The 25,708-nt window shown below is 42.4% G+C and overlaps 1 pseudogene across 1 annotated transcript; it reads left to right on the plus strand.

The window, feature by feature from the left end:
• Window positions 1-11,274: 11,274 nt before the first annotated feature.
• On the plus strand, window positions 11,275-12,197 carry LOC308640671 (vomeronasal type-1 receptor 94-like; annotated as a pseudogene). Its single transcript has one exon. The product of its transcript is annotated as a vomeronasal type-1 receptor 94-like (transcript).
• The last annotated feature ends 13,511 nt before the right edge of the window (window positions 12,198-25,708 follow it).

Consider the following 25,708-nt stretch of genomic DNA (forward strand, 5'->3'; position numbering starts at 1 on the left):
TTGCTCATATCTCTGGTTGCACATAAAGTATGTTGACACCAATTCATGTTTTTATACATGGACTTTGGATTAGCAAGGATGGTGGAATGTGTTGTATGCCTTTTGAGCAGTTTATTCTAACATAAGTTCAGCAGACTGTGACACCATCAGGATGTAGGTGAAACTGTCACTATCTATGAAGACAGAAAGTGCAAGTGTCTGCATCTGGATCTTGTGTGACCTGGACAGTATTTACCCTAGGGACAAGTTAAGATCATTAAAGAAAAAAACAGCCACAATTGTCTTCCACATAGTGTTGAAAATCCTGGGCTGCGCCAAGGAATCAAGCACGTGTTTGGAAGTAGCCGGGCAAGGTGAACATGGCATCTGCAGAAGGGTGTGCCACCGAACACACCTGGCAGGAAACTTGCATGCCAGCCTCATGCGCTCTTGGGCAGAGGGCCCACCTGTGTTCACCCCAACACAGCACTGCCCCCATTCTGATAGGAGGGGCTCAGGCTTACACCCCATTCAACTGGCTGATTTTGACAATGGGGAGGGCAAATGCAAAAGCTATTGTTAAACTGCCCATGACTGGACCTTACACCCCAATGAAGGCTGAATCTTGTGTTCTGAAGATAGACCCCTGACTTTATATTTCACACAAGCCCTACATTTTTGTCTTTTTAGACCTATTGGTCTTCTTTTCACTTTGGCTCTTGCACCCATTCTCAATGCCAGGCACCCGAGACATTGTTTTGATGTTGAAATGACCCATGGTTAAGGGTTCTTTCCTTCTGAGCAGTTTGATAGCCTTTGTGGTGATCAGGAGCACCTGGTGAGGGCCTTTCCATCTCCGGTGAAGCTTGTCTCCTTCACAGGTCTTGACTAAAACCCAGTACCAGGCTGGATGTGAATTGTGAACTCCAGAGCAGGTGTCAGGGCAGCAGCTCATCATGGTCAAACCAGCCAACAAACCAAAAAATAAATAAAGTGCACCTGTGCAGGAGGTGAGGCACACCTGTAGATCTCAAGTTGACTCAGAAGACACTTGTGACTCGAACAGAGATTTCTGTGTCATTTATGAGGCATTTCTATGTAAAAACCCATCCAGTGTACCCTCCCAGTTTCACTTACTTTGGAAATGACTGACCCAAATGTGCATCTCAAGAAACAATAAAAGGATGATTGTCTCATCTGTTAAATGCCCACGTATGGCTGAGTTTTGGTCATAATCTCCTGCCAGGTGGCTAAAACCAAGATATCCATTATAACAAAAAGAAGGAGAGTCACAACTTAAATGAGAAAAGAAAAATCAACTGATACCAAAATGGACCTTTTCGCTCTCTACAGTTAGAGCCAGCAGGGGTTTATAAGGGATCAATGTCGGGAGTCTATGAGAAGCTTTTGGCTCCTTGAGCTTTTCCTTGACCAGTTGTGCCACCTGCCAGGGTGGGTTAGGGTCTTGCTGACCACAGGTGGTTTCTTATGGTAGCAGGAATAGGGCTGTTTTCTTCTCCAGTGACATTTCTTTCTGCAGCATGTGCACTGGTTGGCTCCCTGTTTCCTAGGGTCCTTTTAGTCCCTGTGATTGGGCAGTCAGGTGACTCACAGGAGTGGTAGGGAACTTAAAGGATCCCATTGTTCCCTGAATCTTGCCTGACCTGAGAGGCCAAGGAACAACATATTGCTTTTCTGTCTTTAACTTTGGACTCCATGTTTTTGTTTCAAACATCTATAGCCGGGGAGATCCACCAGTCTTGAAGTAGGAGCACTGGTGTTAACCTCCGTGTCTATAATGTTATAGTGACCCCTTCCGTTTAAGTGGGGTCACTGTTTGTGCTGGAATTCAGCTTTATATTCTGTCTGCCGGTTCTGTAGTGATGGCTTATTGTCTCAACCTAACTCAGGTTGGTTTATTAGTAGTAGTGCTTCTTCCAAACACCAAGAAGTGACAGTTTCAAAATTGTACAGGGAAATTACAAAATAAAGTAAACATGAGCTAAAACGAATTCAGTTTGTATAAGAACTTGAACCAAAGGCATATTTTTTATCCCAAACTTTACTTAGATGTATTGAATCCTTGTTTATTTTGAGATCACAGTCAACTTTACAACAAAAAAAATCTCTTTTGAACATTTTAAGGGTGCTTCATTCTGGCCTGTGTCGGAGCCATCCTAACATGGAGTCGGGTGAGAGGCAGAGACTGACCTCAGATTAGCTGGGGCTCTTTATTGATTCTGAAGTTGATCTTTGCCTTTTACTTAAATATAATTTTATAAAATTCTGTCACTTCCTGAATCTATCCGAATATCAGTGAACATAATACAATCTTATATCTGAAACAGGAATCAATCAGAAAGACTAAGATGGCTCTCAACATACACAAATCACACTCTCCTTGTTACCTCCAAAAATGCATTTAAATCATCATCCTAGTATAAACAGTTAACACAAAATTTTATATGTATATATTCATATGTATAAAACTTATGTAACAAGAAATCATACATATAACATATATCCATATATGTACACACACACATACATATATACATATATCTATATCTATATTTATATCTATCTATATCTATATCTATATCTATATCTATATCTATATCTATATCTATATCTATATATATATATATATATATATATATATCTTAGATTACCTTTATCCAGTTACAAAATATTAAATGACATAATTACCAACCAAATTGATTGTCTCTGTATAAATCTGAAGGTGACAACTGCTACAAACAATTTCATTTTGGAGAACTCCAACTTGGTACAAATGTTCTAAGCTCAACATTTTAAACGTCTTGTACACTTGAGCACCATGAGTACATCTAATATACAGAGAAGCCAGTAATGATTCAGGTCACAGTTAGACAGATGCCCTTATTAATTAAGTTTATTAACAAAGTTTAAATTCTCTCTCTTTTGTGTGAGTATGCATGTGTTATGTGTGTGTGTGTTTGTGTGTGTAGAAATTTATTTTTTATATATTTTTAAAAATAAATAATAAAACATGAGACATCCATATAGAGTCTCCCAAAAGGAGAGAATACACGGAGAATGGCTACAAGAATATTCTAGAAAATAATGACTAAAAGCTTTGCAAATTAGGCAAAAGATTAATGGATCCCAAATTAGACCAATCAATGAAATCCATAGCCAAAACATCATAACTGAACTTCTGATAACAAAAGCAGAGAAAATGTTTAAAAAATCTTGAAATCAGACAAAGAGAAATGAACACCCTTGAAATTACAGTGGATTTCTTCTCAGAAATCAAGGAGTTGGAAGGAAATGTGCACAACAGTTTTCAACTTCTGAAAGAAAATAACTCGTTTTTTATATATACCTTTATTTTGTTTTACTTATCTTTGTGTGATGCTGAGGATTGAACCCAGGGCCTCACATGTGACAGGCAAGTGCTCTACCCTCAGCCCCAACCCCAGCTCAAGAATTCCTTTTTTTAAATTTTTAAGTTGTCAACAAGTCTTATTTATTCATTTATTCATTCATTCATTCATTCATTCATTCATTCATTTTTTCCTATGATAAAAGAAGGAACGTTGGAGTATTCAAAAACAAAAAGGAACGATAGAAGATCGATATTTATATTTACTTAGATAAAACAGACTATCTTTATGAGTTTATGTATAACATTTTAGGATTTTTAAAAACCACCATTAACAATGATATTTAAAAGTGTACAAGGGTAAGACAGATGTTTAGGTTTCCTCACTTCAATTACGTTAGTAAAATATGGATACTGGGAGACTGTGACAAGTCACATATTTTATAATGTGACCCTCAGAGCTAACTCTGTGAAAATGATACAAACATAAAAATTCTTAAAGTGTAAATGCTCCTAAAACATGGAAAAGCCTTGTCTAAGTTTTGTTTGGTTGGTTGGTTCTGGGGATTGAACCCAGGAGCACTCAATCACTGAGCCCCATCCCTAGCCCTATTTTTGTGTTTTATTTATAGACAGGGTCTCACTGAGTTCTTAGGGCCTTGCTTTTGTAGAGGCTGTGTTTGAAATCGGAAGCCTCCTGCCTCAGCCTCCCACAGGAAGTCAATTAAAAGATGTAAAGGACACATATCCATCTTTACAGGAGAAACGTTTCACAACTAATGTATGTTGAAAATAAAAAGATGAAAAATTATTTTATATACTTTTTTTTCAGTTGGAGACAGACACAATATCTTTGTTTATTTGTTTATTTTTATGTGGTGCTGAAGATCGAACCCAGAGCATCACTCATAATGTAAGGCAACTGCTCTATCACTGAGCTACAACCCCAGCCCGAAAATATATTTTTTTAAGAAACTAAATTTAAGGTTTTCTATTAAAACTTAGAGTCTGGCATGGTGGCCCACACTTTTAATCCCAGCAGCTAGGAAGGATGAGGCAGGAGGATCACGAGTTCAAATCCAGCCTCTGCAAAAGTGAGGTGCTAAGAAACTCAGTGAGACCCTGTCTCTAAATAAAACACAAAAATAGGGCTGGGGAGGGAGCTCAGTGGTCAAGTTCCCCTGGGTTCAAACCCCAGCACCCAACAAACAAACAAACAAAACTTAGACAAGGCTGACACAATTCTCAGATGTACACATAAAAGTTGTTTATTTAACCACCTATGAAGTAATTATTGAAGACTTTAGGGCTGGGGCTCAGTGATAGAGCACTTGCCTCGAATGTGTGAGGCACTGGATTCAATTCTTAGCAACACATATAAATAAATAAATGAATAAATAAATAAATAAGTCCATCAACAACTAAAAAATAAACTTAAAAAAAATTTAAAAAAGACTTTAAAAGCAGCACAGAACCTAATCCCTTTCAGATGTAGTTTCCATAAGTAATGAAACCTTACTGACATAAGAAATTATCTTGACAGATAAAAGCAGATCAATATTTTAAAGAGCCCTTGTTTCTAAACATAGAGAATCAGCATATTAAAGGTTATAATCTTACTTAAAAAAAACCTGAGTAACTTTGTGCTTAATCACATACACAAACCTTTTGAGATTTACCATCCACAAACCTCTTGCAACTTACGTAGACATTCTACATCTTGTTCACATACCTAGTTTTGTCCTCTCTTTCATCTTGGAATTCATCCTGAGAAGATCACTTTATCATTCAGAAATGGGATCTCTCTGCTCTCATTCTGCAGGTTGACTTTAATTCTTTTGGAAAAAAATACCAAGAATTGTAGAGCTGGTCATATGGCCTCTCCTTTCCTAGGCTTCTGAGGAACCTCCATGGTGATTTCCGTAATGGTCGAAGCGATTTCAAATCCCATCAGCAGTGGGTAATTCATTCCCCCTGCACCTTTGCCAGGTATTTGTTATCACTTATATTCTTGATCCCTCCTAACAGGGATGAGATGGAATCTCAATGTAATTTTGACTTGCATTTTCCTGACTGCTAAACTCTTGAATATCTTTTCATGTATTGCAGATGGTTTGAATTTCTTCTTTTTGAGAAACGTCCAATTAGTCCATTGGCCCCATTGATGGGTTGGATTTTTTTCTGGACCCTTGGACTCTGGATTTTGACCTTCTGTTGGAAGAGTAACTTGCAAAGGATTCTATTCCTTTTGGTAGGTTTCCTGTGCTGCCCACAAGGTTTTTAACGAGAGCCATCATCCTGTTGATGAAGACGTGGTATTTTTTTTTTCTGAATGTTAGAAGTCTTCCTGGGGAAGTCATTGCCCGTACCAACATGATGGAGTGTTTGCCTTATGCTTTCAAAGTGTCCTGGTCTGATTTCTGGGTCTTTGATCCACTTGGAGTTGACTTTTATGCAAAGTGACAGAAGGGGACCAGTGGAATCTAATTTTCTGTCCTTTTTCTCCAAGCTGTGGTTTGGGAACCTTTGTCCATCACTGGGGATTGTATTTGTCCCTGAGTCTTCTACTGTAGGACTTTGGTCCCTGTCAGCTCCTAGGCCAGTCACATGTTTTTGTGGTTGCTCTGTGGTGCAGTTTGAAACCCATGTTTTGAGGCTGTCTGCATTGCTCTTTCTGCTGAGAACTGCTTGGGCTCTTTTGGGGTCTTTTATTTTTCCATACAAATTCTAGGATCGCTTTGTACTAGTCCTGTGAGTGAGGTCACTGGGTATAACTGTTGGTTCTTAAATTGACTTTTCAATTTCACTCACATCTTAAAAAACTCAGCTGAGAGTGTGCAAATCCTGGACACAGAGCTCACACTACTTCAAGGGGGAGACCTGGGAGGAGGGTGTCCCCATGCACTGCAGGGAGAGGACCCTCAGAGCCACTGGGAGGTGCCAGGAATCTCCCCCTCCACAGTAGCAAACCACACACCATTTCACCCTAAGACCAAATAAGGGACATTGGTCCGGGGTCAGTGGGACATGTCTGGTCAGTGTCACTGCTCCTCCAGATATCAGATATCTCCAGGGAAGGTAGAGAAAAGTTTTGGTCACTGATCTCCCCAGGTGGCTCTCACCCAGCAGAGCATAAAGTGAAGCTGAGAGACAGGTGGAATGTGCCACCAGGGACTCCATCTTCACCTCTCCTCAGTGGCCTCTTGTCACCTTTCTGCGGGCCCTGAATTTGCAGGCCTGCAGAGAGATGAACTAAACATGTCCTTTACTTAAAGCTGAGTAACTTATTCTCAGGTCACCTGGTCCCCTCCGTGTCTGTCTGGGTAAGTGCTGCTGTGACCTGTAAATGCACAAGGAGTGAGGAGGGGATTTCTAGGAAGTGACTGGGAGAGGACAAATTGAGTCCACCAGACTTGGATGGCCCCAGGATAGCCACCCTGCAGTAACAGGCATTCACAATCAGAGGACTGTTTTCTTTAGAATACAAATAGAATGTTTGTTCTCAGTATATTTAATTTTTGGGAGGGATACCAGGGATTGAACCCAGGGTTCCTCGGACCCTGAGCCCTGTCCCTAGCCCTTTTTGTATTTTATTTAGAGGCAGGGTCTCCCTTAGTTGCTCAGGGCCTCGTGTTGCGGAGGATGGCTTTGAACTCATGATCCTCCTGCCTCAGCCTCAGAAGCCACTGGAATTACAGGGGTGTCCCACCATCTTGCCTGGATGGTATATTTAAATTTGATAACTCAGAAGTAATTCATTACTTTTTAACCCTAAGAAATAATTTCTCATTATTTTCTGAATTAAAACACTTTGCTTGACTTGCACTCCTATGTTACCAAGGATTTATGTTATCTAAGGATTTTAAACATAAACCTTATTTAGGCAGGTCATCAGGAAAGTGATAAGTCTTGGTTTCAGATTTTAAAAACATACTCATCTTTTCTTCTCTCATCTTCAGAACCCAAACAGAATGGTTCTGTGACTTCTATAGCTCAAAAATTGTGAAATATTATCTCAGATTCTTTAGAAGGAAATAGCACTGTTTGTTCAAAACCCCATCTCAGCTGGGTGTGGTGGTGCAGGCCGGGTATCCCAGCAGCTTGGGAGGCTGAGGTAGGAGGATGGCAAGTTGGAGGCCAGCCTCATCAACTTAGTGAGGCTCTAAGCAACTCAGTAAGAACCTGTCTCTAAATAAAATACAAAAAGGTCTGGGGACATTGGTACTGGGTCAGTGGGACGTGGCTGGTAAGATGTCATTGCTCCTCCAGATATCAGATATCTCCAGGGAAGGCAGAGAAAAGTCTGGGTACGGGGCTCAGGGGTTAAGCATCCCTGGGTTCAATCCCTGGTGCAAACACACACACACACACACACACACACACACACACACACACACACACAAATTTCTCACCAAGGGCAGAGGGCAACCTGGCAGGCTCATATCCATGAAAAGCAGCTACCCCTATTTTTATCCCAGTTCATCAGGAATAGCCACCATCTGTGGACACAAGCCCTCTCCAGGGTTTTGCTCCCCCTATTCCTGGGGTTCCCTTATTCCAGAACAGCTCTGCACACAGCCCTGACATCTGCCTGGCAATGGCCCTGCCCTCTCTGGTGAACCCACCATTTCTCCCCAGTGCTCTTCCTAGTTTTCCTCCTTGAATTGCATCAAAAGGTAGAGCTTGGAGCCCACAGTCCCAAAGCCTCCTGCTCCTTTACCCTGTTCCGAGCATCTTCTCACTGGACGAGAGGGAGCCATGCATTCACGAACCAACCAGGACCTGTCTTGCTTCCTGCATCCCTTCTGTCCATTTTATTTTGCAAAACTTTCCCCATTGTACTCACCAATAGGATTCTAGGCTTATGGTAACTGCTACCTCATGTATGTGTTTTGTTGGTCCTTTTTGGTTACACAGGACAGCAGATTCTGTTGTGATATCTTCATCCAAGTATGGCATATATCTTATTCTAATTAGGACCCTAGTCCTGTGGACATACACAGTGGTGAGACTTGAGGGGGAATCAGGGACACTTACCAGGGATGAATGTCAGGGGCACATAACCCCTGAGCCCCATCCCCGGCCCTATTTTGTATTTTATTTAGAGACAGAGTCTCACTGAGTTGCTCAGGGCTTCACTTTTGTGGAGGCTAGCTTTGAACTCACAATCCTCCTATCTCAGCCTCCTGAGCCACTGGGATTTCAGATGCACCGTGGTGTGTTCACATATGTACAGGAGAGTTCTGTCACATCCATTCCACTGCCTGTTGTCCATTTTTGGCTTAGTATCCAGCAGGTGACGAGACTGAGGTTGATGGTGACAGTGAGTTAGCTAATAATGACCAAGTGAAATACTATTTATTTCCCTGAAATGTATTTTATTGATATTAGCAGCCCCTCCCTAAGGTCAGAAGCACCCGAACCTGCACTGGGTTCTGCTGAGGGGTGTCCTCCTTCCAAGCCTCTCTCCATCTCTCTCCTCACCACCACGTCATGGTCCCTGATCTGAACAGGACCTTTTGATTACATCATGCGTCAGAGGATGGCTGTGATTTGGGGAACTACACACCTGTGCAACATCTAGAGTGACTGTGTCCTTGATGCAGGTAATTAAAAGTGTCCCAAAGATGTAATGCGTCTTTGGAGGATGTCCCGGACTTTGCCTTCAGATTTAGCAAGTGAATGCTCAGATTTCTCTTAGATACTTTTTAAAATATTTTTTGTAGTTGTGGACAGACAGAGGCCTTTACTTTATGTGGTGCTGAGGATCAAACCCAGGGCCTCCCGTGTGCAAGGTGAGCGCTCTGCAACTGAGCCCCACCCAGCCCCCTCTTTGTAATGGATTTCTCCACATATGTTTAGTTTTTCCTTATCTGCCCACCTAATCTGTCACTCCTCTTCCCCACCATGGCCTCTCTCAATCTGAGCTGATTCAGAAATCCGTGTCACTTTCCCTGGGCTCCATGTCCTTACAGACAGAATTTCAGGTCTCTTGAGAGTAGCTGGCTTGCCCTTGTGTGTAAATGCAGATAGTTTTGCATGTGAACATTGGCCACCCAGGCACTGGGTCAGCATTGGCACTGCCAAGACAGACCTTACTTGAGGAGCATCCCCAGCTCCTCCTGCTGAGGGGAGAGAGCCTCTGTCCTGTCTCCTGGTCTCCAGGACAGGCTGGGTGGGCAGGTGTGTCAGGAGGTGGGGCTGAGAGAGGTCACACCCAGAACGTGGCTCTTGTCTTCTTTCTCTGAAGTGCTTGTAGCCACCAAAATTCCTTTCATAAAAATAACATATCACAGACATACCTATATTCCATCCTTTATAAGACATAGAAATATTTAAGAAAATCTAAATTATATATATATATATATATATATGTGTGTGTGTGTGTGTGTGTGTGTGTGTGTGTGTGTGTATCTATGCACACACACACACACACACAAACACACACACACACGTACCAGGACTTCAACCCAGGGGGACTTAACCACTGAGCCACATCCCAGCCCGTGTTGGTATTGTCTTTAGAGACAGGGCCTTGCTGAGTTGCTTAGAGCCTTGCTAAGTTTCTGAGGCTGGCCTCCAACTTGCCATCCTCCTGTCTCAGCCTCCTGAGCCACTGGGATGACAGGCATGCATCACTGTGCCTGCCTTGTATGTATATTTCAGTGATACAATTGTGAGTGATCTAAAAGGGGGACATGGGCTGGGGATGTGGCTCAGTGCTATCTGGGTTCCAACCCCAGCACACGTGCATGCATGCACGCACACACACACACACACACACACACACACACACGAAAAAGAAAAGACCAACAAAATGGAGACCACTAGATGGCCAGAAAGATCTCTCCTGACACTACACGAAAGACACATGGTGACTGTCAATGCACTACATTGTGACCCTTTTCTGATCTGTGCCCTGGGGGTCGGGGATTAACTCACAGAACAGCTCCATCCAGATGTATTCTGTAAGGACATCCTCACCAAATTTTCTAATATAGTTTCTATGCGTTACCTTTTAAGTGTGAGGAAATACCTTTGCTTCTGCAAGGAGAGGTGAGAGTTTAGAGTCCCATGGAGTCCCATCCTTCAGGGACAGTTTGGACACTTGTCCTTTTATTAAGATGTTAAAATGGAAAGACCCTGAATCTATGTAAAGTAGGTTTCTTTTTACCATCCCAGTTCCACGTGCTGAAATAGGGAGAAAAATTGAAATTTCTGCTTATATTTGGTAGACTCCACTCTCGAGGGAATTATCCTGGCATGATAATTATGAATGAGTAATATGTGTAGCTACCTTGGAGCATTCAAAGGAAACACCTGAACACCCATCAGAGTTCTCTCTACAGAGATTGCCAAAGTACTCTCTTTTGGTAATATTTTATTCTCTATGTATTAAGATGGGAGAGAGCTGAGCGATTTTTACAAAGAAATACATGGCCAGGTGCAGTGGTGCACACCTGTCATCCCAGCAGCTTGGGAGGCTGAGGCAGGAGGATCCCAAGTTGGAGGCCAGCCTCAGCAACTTAGTGAGGTCCTAAGCAACTCAGGGAGACCCTGTCTCTAAATAAATATTAAAAGGCCTGGGGATGGGGCTCAGTTGTTAAGCACCCCTGGGTTCAATCCCTGGTACCCCCCCAAAAAAAAAACCCACTGTAATCAAGACAGCACTGATGTACCCGAACCTATGCAAGTCTGATCTATATAGACTCTGATCAAGGGGCCTCCTTTCCACTGGTCTGCAATTCTCCTCATGCAAATCCACCAGAACTTGCAGAGCATGAACTACACAGTTGTGCAGATAAAAATCCACCTTTCCTTGAGGCGAGCGCTCTTGTTCTGACTGATGAAGGTCGCTGTCCTTTTCATGAGGAATCACCCTTCCATTTCTCCACAGACCCTGACACACTCCTCCCCCCCCCCATAAGATGAGCAAAGGCGGCCTCTACAGAATTCCTGCCCTGAGTAGTGCCTTTCTGTCTGAAATTGTCATGGGATCTTGGCCAACACCGTCCTCCTCCTCTTCCATGTTTTCTTGTTCCACCTTGGACACAGGCCCAAGCCCACGGACCTGCCCATTGCTCTCCTGGCCCTGACCCACCTGCTGTTGCTGACCGTCATGGGCTTCATAGCTACAGACGTATTTATGTCTCTCTGGAGATTCTGGGACGACATCACATGTAAAGCCGTCATCTACCTGCACAGGCTGATGAGGGGCTTCTCCATTTGCACCTGCTGCATGCTGAGTGTCTTGCAGGCCATCACCCTAAGCCCCAGGGGCTCCCCCTTGGCAAAGTTCAAACCCAGGTCCCCACAGGACAGCCTGAGATCCCTCCTTTTCCTGTGTGTCTTGTACATGTCCGTTAGCAGCCACCACTTAGTCTCCAACGTTGCCACCCCCAATTGGACCTCAGGGTATCTGATGTGCGCCACCGAATCCTATTCCATTTGGCCCATCAGTTACTGGATCCGGCAGATGGTGTCCACCCTGTTTACCTTCTGGGAAGTCTTCCTCATGGGGCTCATGGCCCTCTCCAGTGGGTACATGGTGGCCCTCCTGTGCAGGCATAAGAGGCAGTGCCAGCACCTCCACAGCACCAGCCTGTCACCAAGAGCCTCCCCAGAACTGAGGGCCAACAGGACCATCCTGCTGCTCATGGGACTCTTCATGCTCATGTCTGTGTTGGACTACATCATCTCCTCTTCGAGAATTATATGGAACAATGACCAAATTCTTTATTGCACCCAGATCTTTGTGGCTCATACCTATGCCACAAACAGTCCTTTGGTGTTCATCTGCACTGAAAAACGCATAATTAATTTTTTCAAGTCCCTATGGGGAGATATTTAAATGCTTAACTATTCAGGCAGGAATACATTCTGGTAAGATCAGCTAATGCCACTGGCTGCAGAACAGTTCATCAGAACATGTATGTATATGCACATATTATGTGTATATATACACCATATAGAACATATGTGATGTGTATGGGTATATATCTATATGTAAATAGCAGATCACACACACACACACACACACACACACACACTCACATACATAAATATATACCCACACATATATATACATGCTCTTTTTGGGGAGGGATACTGGAGATTGAACTCAGAGGCACTCAACCACTGAGCCTCATCTGTAGCCTTATTCTATATTTTATTTAGAGACAGGGTCTCAGTGAGTTCCTTAGGGCCTCACTAGGTTGCTGAGGCTGGCATCAAACTTGCAATCCTCCTGCCACAGCCTCCCAAGCTGCTGGATGACAGTCGTGCCCCTCCCCAATGCCCTTTCTAGACATTGTGTTTTGGTAAAATTCTGATATGGAATGTGCTGTTTGCATTTTGCTGATTTATCTCAATACATATAGATGACATAGACATCATGAGTAATGGAACCACATACTGTCACCTGTCACACAAACATTTGCATTTCTGAATGGGTCTTCAAGGGAAAACGGTGAGTTGGATCTCAACTGGGCACAGCCTGGTTTAGCACAGTGTAATACTTGGGTCTGGAATGCCCGGTGCCCAGGTGTTGAAGGACTCATGTCCAGCCTGTGGCACTGTGGGGAGGAGTGCTGAGGACCATTGCCAAGTAGGAATGACGCATCGAAATTTCCTTGCCAGCATACCCCATGTTAAATGAACTTGATTTGGAAATTTGCTGTGACATTGCATGTGTGTTTGAGAAAGTTGACCCTGCTCAAGGACGAGGGTGGATCCAGGTTTAGGGTGTATCCTGCAGGTTTTTGGAAGTATCCCAGTTTAGGATAATTTGAGTTTAGGGTGTTCCCTGTTTAGGACAATCTGGATTTAAGGCAGTTCCAGGTTTAAGGTTATTGCTGCTGGGAATAGGGTGTATCCTGCTGCCTGAGTTCCCGTTGAGTTCTCGTGGAATGGAGAAAGTATTTGGGACATGAATTGTTCGGCAGAACTTGGATTTCCCCAGAACGTGTTTAGAGGCCGGTGTGAGTTCGGGAATAAGGAATTGCTGTTTGAGGGAATCCAACATGGCCGCCGGCGAGGAAGCAGCGATTCCAATGTCTCCACATTAACGGGATCAGAAAGACCCATTGGAACAGCGGCAGTCTACCTACTGAGGAACTTCTAGCAAAAATCTGTGAAGAGGGGACCTGCCGGGAATCGGTAGGTTTATTAGAAGTGTCAGTTTGTCCCAAACAAGTGGATCTTGGCCGGCCACGCGGGCGCGGAGGGCCAGCCCCGCAGCCACCAGCCGCTTCAGAAAGCAGCCGGAGGCTCCGAGTGGCGCGGCCTGCCCGAACCCGCAGACTGCACCCGCCACCTCGCAGTCCCGAGAGGCTCCGCTTTCGCTCAGCGAACAGGCACTCCACCCTCCCGGATCATAGCCACGCAGCCGCAGCTGCCCGGCTCTACCGGTGGCCCGGCGCAGTGAGAAGTATCCCCATCTGGCCCAGCAGATAGCCCGTGCCCTCTGGGCCCTACTAACAGCCCCGCCCACCCGGCGAACGGCTCCCCCCACCCCGAGACAGCGTGAAGGGAATCTAACCAACCCTTTATGAAATAGCGAACTGGGAACTAAAACCAGAGATTGTGTCAGACCAGAGACAAGCCAGTTCCACCCCTCCCTTTGGACACTCCGGCAAGGAGCCAGGGGCCCGCCTTAGCAGAGAGGGGAAGTCACCAAATTTCAGACAAAGAGATTCCGTCCCAGCGGAATCTACTTTAGCAGGTGTGTGACTCCCACCCACATCAGATACAAACAACCGGGAAACTTCAAAATCTCTCTGTGGGCGTGACCCTAAGGGCCAAAGGACTCTTGACCCCCAACTCCCCCTACTGCCAGTGATGAGGGCATGACTGTAGGGGCAGAGGGAAGCAGAGAAGACTCCCCATCCCCAAATCCCCCAACCGTGAACTGAGAGGGTGTGACGGTAGGGGCAGAGGGAAACAGAGGACACTCCAGACCCCCAACTCCTCCTACCGCCAGCAGTGTGGTTGTGACTGTAGGGGCTGAGGGAAGTAGAAGGGATCCTCGACCCCCAACTCCTATTACCACCAGCAGCGACACCAATGGTTTTAGCTGCCAGATTCCGAAGGTGTGCCCACCAAAGGGGTCCGGAAAAATTAAACAATTGACTCCCAGACTACAGCTCCACAGCACTGGGGCTTAGAAGAATGACAACGAGAGTGCTCAGTAGTTAGGGAAATAGAGCACTTGGTGGGGCTGAAAGTGTAATCAAATCCTTGGTGAACTGCCTCCGGTGAGCAGGACCTGGCTGGCTGGCAGGAGGAAGGGGAGGAGGGGCTGTAGAAGTGAGACGGCTCTGGACCAACAGGATTGAGAGACTCCCAGGAACCGCCTTACAGGGATTGCTGTTGACACATTGAGGGCAAAACTCAGCCCGGAGGGCACAGCTTTGCCTACGGGAAGAGAAGAAAATGGATCTCTAAGACCTAATTTTATTTCCTATTTCATTTTAACTGTTTCTCTCCATTTTCCCTCTCTCTCTCCCCTTCCAAGTTTTATGGCTCTTTCCATTCTACTCTATGCTATCTATCTCCCTCTCCTTCTTTCTTTTCAAGAGCACCTACCTTCCCCTTCCCCCCAACTTTCATCCCAAGCATTACGTCCTCCATTTCGCGTAACTGTCTAAATACAAATAGGGGTGCGCCCTTACCCCGCGCCTGCAAGGTAGCCGGACCTGCAACCCACCAGCAGGTCAGGCCCAGCAACCTGGGAGTGGCAGAGCCACCCCACGCGCCTGCAAGGTAGGCGCACCTGCTACCAACCAGCAGAACAGATCCAGCAGCCTGCCGATGTGGTAGGCACAGCGCCCCAATTGGAGGAGGAGCAGAGCCCCTGCCTGCGCCTGCGCGGGAGACTTTACAACTATACAAGAGTAATACAAATATATAGGGGGAAAATTCAACAACACAACAGTCTCAGTAAGCAGGAAGAAACGCGAACAGGATGAAGAGACAAGGAAAGAAAGGACTACAAGCAATGCAGGTCAACTCAACGCTAGAAGAGGAAATTTCTGCAGCAGATGGAATGTCAGATAAAGAATTCAGGAGATACATGCTTCAGATGATCTGGAGTCTCAAGGAAGACATTAGACAGCAAAATCAGACAATGAAAGATCTCTTCAACAATGAAATACAGAAACAAATCCAGGAAGCAAAAGATCAACTATACAGGGAGATAGAAGTTATAAAAAACAAACAAACAGAAATCCTAGAAAGGCAGGAAGCAATAAACCAACTTAAAAACTCAATTGAGAATACTACCAACAGAGTAGAACACTTAGAAGATAGAACATCAGACAATGAAGACAAAGTATTTCAACTTGAAAAGAACATAGACAGCTCAGCAAGACAGTTAAGAAATCATGAGCAGAACATCCAAGAGATATGGGATAACATAAAGAGACCAAACGTAAGAGTCATTGGGATACAGGAAGGCATGGAGGTCCATACCAAAGGAATAAACCATCTATTCAATGAAATAATACGAGAAAACTTCCCAGACTTGAAGAATGAGACAGAATCCCAAATCCTAGAAGCCTACAGGATGCCGAATGTGCATAATCATAAGAGATCCACACCTAGACACATTATAATGAAGATGCCCAACATACAGAATAAGGAGATAATTTTAAAAGCTACAAGAGAAAGGAAACAGATTACATTTAGGGGTAAACCAATCAGGATAACAGCTGATCTCTCAACACAGACTTTGAAAGCTAGAAGATCCTGGAATAACATATTTCAAACACTGAAAGAAAATGGGTTCCAACCAAGAATTGTGTATCCAGCAAAATTGAGCTTCAAGATGGAAGATGAAATTAAAACCTTCCACGATAAACAAAAGTTAAAAGAATTTGCAGCTAGAAAACCATCTCTCCAAAAAATCCTCAGCAAAACATTACAGGAAGAGGAAATGGAAAATAACAATGAAAGTCAACAGTGGGAGGTAGGACAGTAAAGGGGGGAAAATAATCAAAGAGGAAAACAAACCATATTCAGTAACATAAATAAACAAATATGGCTGGAAGGATAACCCATATCTCAATAATAACCCTAAATGTTAATGGCTTAAACTCACCAATTAAGAGACACAGGCTAGTAGAATGGATCACAAAACATGACCCAACAATATGCTGCCTACAGGAGACACATTTGATAGAAAAAGACATACATAGACTGAAGGTGAAAGGTTGGGAAAAATCATATCACTCATATGGACTTCGGAAACAAGCAGGAGTGTCCATACTCATATCAAATAAAATAGATTTCAAGCCAAAGTTAATAAAAAGGGATAAAGAGGGACACTACATACTGCTCAAGGGAACCATACACCAACAAGACATAACAATCATAAATATATATGCTCCAAACAATGGTGCAGCTATGTTCATCAAACAAACTCTTCTCAAGTTCAAGAGTCTAATAGACCACCATACAATAATCATGGGAGACTTCAACACACCTCTCTCACCACTGGACAGATCTTCCAAACAAAAGTTGAATAAGGAAACTATAGAACTCAATAACACAATTAACAACCTAGACTTAATTGACATATATAGAATATACCACCCAACATCAAGCAGTTACACTTTTTTCTCAGCAGCACATGGATCCTTCTCAAAAATAGATCATATATTATGTCACAGGCAACTCTTAGACAATATAAAGGAGTAGAGATAATACCATGCATCTTATCTGACCATAATGGAATGAAACTGAAAATCAACGATAAAAGAAGGAAGGAAAAATCATGCATGACTTGGAGAATGAACAATAGGTTACTGAATGATCAATGGGTTATAGAAGACATTAAGGAGGAAATTAAAAAATTCTTAGAGATAAATGAAAACACAGACACAACATATCGGAATCTATGGGACACATTGAAAGCAGTTCTAAGAGGAAAATTCATTGCATGGAGTTCATTCCTTAAAAAAAGAAAAAAAACAACAAATAAATGATCTCATACTTCATCTCAAAATCCTAGAAAAAGAAGAGCAAAATAACAGCAAAAGAAGTAGAAGGCAAGAAATAATTAAAATCAGAGCTGAAATTAATGAAATCGAAACAAAAGAAACAATTGAAAAAATTGATAAAACTAAAAGTTGGTTCTTTGAAAAAATAAATAAGATCAACAGACCCTTAGTCATGCTAACGAAGAGAAGAAGAGAGAGAACTCAAATTACTAGCATACAGGATGAAAAAGGCAATATCACAACAGACACTTCAGAAATACAGAAGATAATCAGAAATTATTTTGAATCCTTATACTCCAAAAAAATAGAAGATAGTGAAGGCATCGATAAATTTCTTAAGTCATATGATCTGCCCAGATTGAGACAGGAGGATATAGACAGCCTAAACAGACCAATATCAATTGAGGAAATAGAAGAAACCATCTATTCCCCTTCTGGGTCTATTCCCTAAAGACCTAAAAACAGCATGCTACAGGGACACGGCTACATCGATGTTCATAGCAGCACAATTCACAATAGCAAGACTGTGGAAGCAACCTAGATGCCCTTCAATAGACGAATGGATAAAAAAAAATGTGGCATTTATACACAATGGAGTATTACTCTGCATTAAAAAATGACAAAATTATAGAATTTGGAGGGAAATGGATGGCATTAGAGCAGATTATGCTAAGTGAAGCTAGCCAATCCCTAAAAAACAAATGCCAAATGGCCTCTTTGATATAAGGAGAGTAACTAAGAACAGAGTAAGGAAGAAGAGCATGAGAAGATGACTAACATTAAACAGGGATGAGAGGTGGGAGGGACAGGGAGAGAGAAGGGAAATTGCTTGGAAATGGAAGGAGACCCTCAGGGTTATACAAAATTATATACAAGAGGAAGTGAGGGGAAAGGGGAAAATAATACAAGGGGGAGAAATGAATTACGGTAGAAGGGGTAGAGAGAGAAGAGGGGAGGGGAGGGGAGGGGAGGGGAGATAGTAGAGGATAGGAAAGGCAGCAGAATACAACAGACACTCGTATGGCAATATGTAAATCAATGGAAGTGTAACTGATGTGACTCTGCAATCTGTATACGGGGTAAAAATGGGAGTTCATAACCCACTTGAATCAAAGTGTGAAATATGATATACCAAGAACTATGTAATGTTTTGAACAACCAATAAAAAAATAAAAAAAAAAGAATTGCTGTTTGAATCTACAAAGCTGTGAGTGGCTCGTGACCTTGTGCCCATACAGCTGGCTGCCCAATTTCCCCTCAGTCCCAAACTCACATGAAGCAGGACCAGCCCCCCTCCCAGAACTCAATTGTTAATCTTTAGTTAACATACAGTAGGTGATGGGAGCAGGGGGGAGGCTTAAAAGACAAAATAAATTATGCCCCTTTGTTGCTGCTGTTATTTTATTATTATTATTATTATTATTATTATTGTTATTATTATTATTTTCATACCAAGATTTGAACCTAAGTGTGCTTAACCACGGAGCCACATCCTTAATCTTTTAATATTTTATTTAGAGAGGGCTCTTGCTATAAGGCTTAGGTCCTAAGTTGCTGAGGCTAGCCTCAAAAACGCAATTCTCTTCCCTCAGACTCCCAAGCTATGAGGATTACAGATATGCACCATGATGCCCAGCCCATGTTACTTTCCCTGTGATTTATGTCCCCCTCTGTGGACTGTCCAGTATTTCTTAGGATAGTTTGCTTTCTCTTGTTAAAAAATAAATGATTGTTTTTGCTTTAAACAGTATGTTTCCAAGAACCATCACCGTGTTAAGAATCTTTAGAATACTTATATATTGTATAATATTTAAGTGAATAAGGTATATGTGTCTGATGCATATGATAAACTAATACATCAGTATGTGATCTGAACTTTGGACAGAAGCTGGACACAGTCATGCATAAGTATAGTCCTAAAATTTTAAAAAAATGTCATTTTGCTGTTCACCACATTTCAGAAATAAATAAACTTTTTTTTCCTAATGGTTTATAGAATTTTCTTTTCAATCAATTACTGCATGTTCTCACTCATGTAGGGAATGTCAATATATTGCCCACATAGCAGTGCAGCTCAGCAGAATCTGGGAAGGGTCAGGGGAAGGAGCAGTCAGAGGAGGGGTGAGGGGTACCTGGGCACAGCTTCGGGGCTGGGGTCAGCAGGTCTACTGCCTATAGCTCAATGTGGTCACCAGAGTCTACATCAGGTGATTTCCTGTGACCAAATAAGAGTTTTGAGACTCTGCACACTTAGAAATTATACAATGTGAGAAAATCAAAATGTTAATTCCCCCATGTGTTCAGCAAGCAATGTCAACCTGTATTGAATTCTAATAGGAGACTCCCTAAGTCTAGATGTTATGTCAGCTAAAAGTTAATTTTTTTAATAAAAACAGATCTGCATTTCAATGTTTAAACGAAACCTGTACTTACACTCTGAATTCTCACGTGGCACCAAAAATGTTCACACATCTTTAACATGTCAGATTCCCTTAGCACTTTTGGTTTTTGTACCAGGGATTGAAGCCAGGGCTCTTCACCAATGATGTACATCCCTAGCCCAGTTTTGATTTATTATTTTGAGACAGGGTCTCACTAATTTACTAGCCGGCCTTGAACTCGACAATCTCCTGTCTCTGCCTCCTGAGTAGTAGGGATTCCCTTAGTGTCTTTTACATCCATATGCACAAGAACTAATTTAGCCTTAAGGCTTTGATTTCAAGTATTATTATGGCTCAGTATGTGAAAACACAAATTAAATCTCAATGATTTATTATAGGAGATGCTTGGATTAAAGTAAATATATATGTTTATCAGGAAAATATTCTGCCAGTAAAATCATTTCAAAATTCTCTAGAATCAGAGCTGGAGATGTAGTTCAGTAGTAGAAAATGTATCTGGTACGTTTTAGACATCAATATAATAAACCCAAGTATCAATTTTACATGTGGACAAATTGAGTCGGGAGAAACGTCATTGCATTCTTGAAGGAAGATGGAAAACTTGGACTCCAAAAAGACTCATGTTTCAAAAATAGGTTGGATACTTACACTGTAATTAATTCCTCAAGTGGAGTGAATGTGTATCTTTTTTCATGTGGTTCTGTTTATCACAATGATTCCATGTATTTAAGGTTTTGTTTTGTTGTTGTTTTCCTTTGCTTTGGTACTGGGGCTTGAACTCAGGGACACTGAACAAGCAAGTCCCATCCCCAGGCCTATTTTCTATGTTATTTATAGACAGGGTCTCACTGAGTTGCTAAGTGCATAACAGTTGCTGAGGCTGGCACTGAGCTCACAATCCTGTAGCCTCAGCCTCTCAACCTGCTGGATTACAAGAGTGTGCCATCATGCCTGGCTACTCATATTTAAGTAGAAAAATACTGAAATGTGTTTCTCCTAGTATTTGTTACTGGAGTTGGATCACATTGATCAAATTGTGACTCCATAACAAAAATAATTAACATAAGTAGCTGTGTAGGGGAATCAAATCTGTCTAAAATCCACTCCATTTTCTCTGAATAGAGATTCCCAACAGATTATAATTCAGTTGATTTTTTAGTCTCTCTGAGTTGGTGATAGAGATGATCAACTACTAAGAGATTTCTATGAATGAGGATCTGCAGAAGTCTAGAAAATTGAACAATTCCATAGAGAGCCTTCTGCACAGCAATCCTTCCCTAAATGGCAAACGTGCTTCATGCTGTTTCATGCATGGTATCTCATGTGCAGACACGATGAGGTTTTGTTCAGCTTATAGATGAGTTGAGCCCAGAGCCCAGGCTAATGGGCTTCTCAAAGTTGAATACTTATCCTTTAAATGGAAGATTATATAGGTACATTCAAGCCATCTGACTTCAGAGGTTGCAATACTTAGCAATTTCTCTGTGAATATATGAACAATATTACAAGTGTTCATGAACAAACCAGAATGAAGGTAACTGGAATCTAATATAAATATGCATGGCCTAAGACATTGAGGCTCTTTGATTAGGAGGGTTTTCTTTCTAATTAAACCCCCATAATTTCAGTTGACCCAAAAGTACATAGTCCTTAGTACAGTAAGGAAACATACTCCACCCTTGCGATCAGATATCACCAAGAAAAATTCAAGTTTGCATCAGGGAAAATTTTTCTATAACATCAGAGCTTGTGAATGAGAAATATATGACAGATATGATCATTTTTAATGCTCAGGAAATCCTTTGTACTATGCATAAATTGGAATCCAGCCCTGATTGGAAAATGATGGGAAGAGAGAGAGGAAAGAATTGTTTCCAGGGTGTGTCAGCAAAACTTCAGTTAACAGGGACAGGGGCACAGGGATAGGCCAACAAATTTTCCTCCTGGCAACAGTGTTGTCTGAGAGGGATGCAATTTAATATTTGTGATAATGCATTTTCTTTTCTTTTCTCCTAAGATATGTACTCCATGATTCCTTAACCCAAAAGATGAGAAAAAACCACATTGTGCATGGTGTTATTAACTAAAGAAGCACCTTTTACTCTGAAGTGGGAATTGGGATTGTGGCCAACACCATCCTCTTTCTGTTCCATTTCATCAAGTTCCTGTGTGACAAGAGGCTCAAGAACATGGACTGGATCATCGGTCTCTTGGCCCTTACCCACCTCCTGATCCTCAACACGGGGATCTTTGCTGCAAACACTTTTACATCTCAGGTGGGGCTTCAGGGTGATGTCACATGTAAATCAGTTTCTACTTGTACAGGTTGATGAGGGGCCTGTCCATTTCTGCCACCTGCCTGCTGAGTGTCCTGCAGGCCCTCACCCTCAGCCCCAGAAGCTTCTGCTTAGCAAAGTTCAAGCCTAAGTCCCCACAGGACAGCATGAGGTCCCTTCTCTTCCTGTGGTCTTCTATATGTCCTTCAGTGCCCACTTCTCCATCTCTGCTGTTGAAAACTCCACTGTGACCTCACAGGGCCTTATATTCCTCAGTGACTCCTGCATTATCTTACCCATGAGCTACTTCCTTAGGCATTTGTTTACCATCCTGGGTGCATTACAGGATGTCTTCCTTATAGGGCTCATGGCCCTCTCCAGTGGGTACATGGTGACCCTCTTGCATGGGCATAAGAGGCAGTGCCAGCACCTTCACTGCACCAGCCTGTCTCCAAATGCCTCCCCTGAACAGAGGGCCACTAGGACCATCATGGTTCTCCTGGGTTTCTTTGTGCTCATGTACTGTTTGGACTGCATCGTCTCCTCCTCAAGAACCATGTGGAACAATGACCCTGTGTGCCGTTCTGTCTAGATCATGGTGTCCAATGGCTATGCCACCATCAGTCCTTTGGTTTTCATCTGCATAACAAGACCAGGTGTTACCTTTTTTAAATGTTTGTGGGGGAAGGACAGTCAACGTTGAATCATTGCATGATGGGTCAGTTCTCGACCTGAGCCACCACACCGCTGTGCATCAATGCATCATGGCATAGTGAGTTTGCTCTCTGTGTTGGATCAAAGCATAAAGTGGTTTTTAAAAATGATTACATTGAAGCTTGAAAATGATAAAAACATGACAGATTATTGTCCATATTTCTCCAACAAATCTAGTGATTTTATATTTCTGATTGATGTGTGAAAGGAACCCTAAGAAGTAAATATCACTTTCTTTTTCTGAATGAGTCCATACATTTATAGGTACATGAGAGATTGCAGCAGTTTTAATAAATCAAGAATCTCAGAAATCTCCTTTATGCCTAATAGATTGTAAACATCCCTTATCATAAACTGTCATCTCATCTATAAATTGAACTTTTATGAATATAACAAAAAAACTGGATATAGGGACAACAGCTATTATTTAAACACCATTGCTCAGGATACCACATTTATAATAGTGATAGAGACAGTCTGATATCCCCAAGTGTATGAATGTATGAAGATATGGTCTGGATGTATCATAGAGTTCCACTCAACATTAAATAGGAGAAAGATTTTGGTGCATAGGAAGCCACGGACGAGTCTTGAATTTATTATGTCAAGAGGGTACATGGTGACCCTCTTGCATAGGCATCAGAATCAAAACTGTATACATCTACACACAGGGAGTGGAATCTTCAGTAGTACAATATGCAAAGACCAAATATTGCATTAAATACTAAACATAGCATTAATATGAAGATGATGCTGATATATAAGAAACCACAGATGAATCTTGAAATCATTCAGTGAAGCGACTGTCACTCACAAAAGAATCATCATGTGTATAAAACATACCTGTAAAAGATGGATGTTTGGGTCATATAACTTATAAAGACAGAATGTAGTAGTATGGCATTTTCCTGCAGCTGAGGAAGGGTGTGCCCTGGGGAATTTTTATTTAATGAATCTAGAGATATTTTAGGAAGATGAAAAACTGGGGAGACAGTAGAGAGAATCCATGCACCCACATTTTAAATTGCTTAAGGCCACTGACCAGTACTCATAATCAAAGATAAATGATAAATATCATCTTTTGTGTACTTAAATAATAATAAAATGTTTCAATTACCTTATAATCAAGGGTGAGGAAAATTTTCTCTGAAATTACAAAGAAAACTGCTAGAAGCCCGGGGTTGTGGTGCCCACCTAGAATTCCCAACAGCTCGGAATCTCAGGCATCACAACGTGTGGAGTCAGGAATGGGCTAATTTGAACCTTGGATCAAAGTGACAGAACATGACGTGGTCCATATGATTAGGACACATATTATTTTTACCAAGCTCCTGCTTGCAAAGTTCAAGCCTAAGTCCCCACTGGACAGCATGAGGTCCCTTCTTTCCTGTGGGTCCTCTATATGTCCTTTAATCCCCATTCTCAATCTCTGCTGTTGACAACTTTACTGTGACCTCACACACACTCTCATATTCCTCAGTGATTCCTGCAGTATCTTACGCATGAGCTACTTCCTCAGGCATTTATTTACCATAATAGGTGCATTACAGGATGTCATCCTTATAGGGCTCATGGCCCTCTCCAGTGGGTACATGGTGACCCTCTTACATAGACATAAGAGGCAGTGCCAGCACCTTCACTGCACCAGCATGTCTCCAAAAGCCTCCCCAGAACAGAGGGCCACTAGGACCATCCTGCTGTTCCTGGGTTTCTTTGTGCTCATGTACTGTTTGGACTGCATCGTCTCCTCCTCAAGAACCATGTGAAAAAATTACCGTATTTGTCATTGTATCCAGACTATGGAGGCCAATGGCTATAACACAAGTAGCCCCTTGGTTTTCATCTGTACTGAAAAACACAGCCTTAACTTTTTGAAATTCTTATGTGGGAAGGATAGTTAATGTTGGATCATTGCACGATGGATAGACTTTCATACTGAGTCACCACACGGTTGGGCAACCATTCATCATGGCATAGTGTGTCTGCTTTATGTGTTGAATGAATTAGCAAAGGGGGGGGGGCTTTTATGTGATTACTTTGAAACTTGTGAATGAGAAATACATGCTAGATATTTTTTTCATATACCTCTGAGATAAACTAAAGTCATTATATTTTTTTGGTGGGGGGAGGTAGTTACTGAGGATTGAATCAGGAACACTCGAACACTGAGCCACGTCCTCAGTCCGATCTTGTGTTTTAGAGATAGGGTTTCACTGAGTTGCTTAGCACCTTGCTTTGGTTGATGCTGCCTAAACACAGGATCCTCCTGATTCCGTTTCCCAAGCTGCTTGACCTCCCTCATATATGAGGGCTAAAAATGTTGCCCATATGGAAGTTCAGCTCAACAGAGGCTGGGAAGGGGCAGGGGAAGGGACAGTGAAAGGGGCAGTCAGAGGAGGGTGAGGGGCCCCTGGGCACAGCTGCAGGGCTGGGGTCAGCAGTTCCCAGGAGTAATAACCTCTGAAGATCTCAGCTGAATCTAGCATAGATAGGAAAAAGGTCAACTTTGACCAACTTGGTCTCAGACACCTGGCGGGAGAGTATAACCAAAACACAGCCATACATGGACTTTTAAAAGATAAGACAATCGGACATCATGTCCGTCCTTCCAACAGTCAAGTGAAACTGGTAGGTTATGAAGCAAGCGTTTTGATCTAGGAAGGCCTGATAAATATCACAAAAAGTTCCATCAGCCCCAAGTCTGTTCTGAGCCAATCTGAGACCTACAAACCTTCCTGACCTCCTGCCTGGGAAGACTTGATCTGTGCATGTTTTTGATTATTTGTCTGTTTGCTAAAATCATTATGATGAAACCCCAGGGTTTCCACAACTAACTGGAAGACACAGTGGCTGTTTTTCCTTAATGATCTTATCTGGTCCCTTTGGTAAATGACTCTACAGGTCACATAAGGTTCAAAAGCATACATATCCACTCTCTTTCCTGACAGGGAACACAATTTCTCCCATATC

Source organism: Spermophilus citellus, assembly GCF_964194105.1.
Source record: "Spermophilus citellus genome assembly, contig: SCAFFOLD_311, whole genome shotgun sequence".
Taxonomy (NCBI): Eukaryota; Metazoa; Chordata; class Mammalia; order Rodentia; family Sciuridae; genus Spermophilus; species Spermophilus citellus.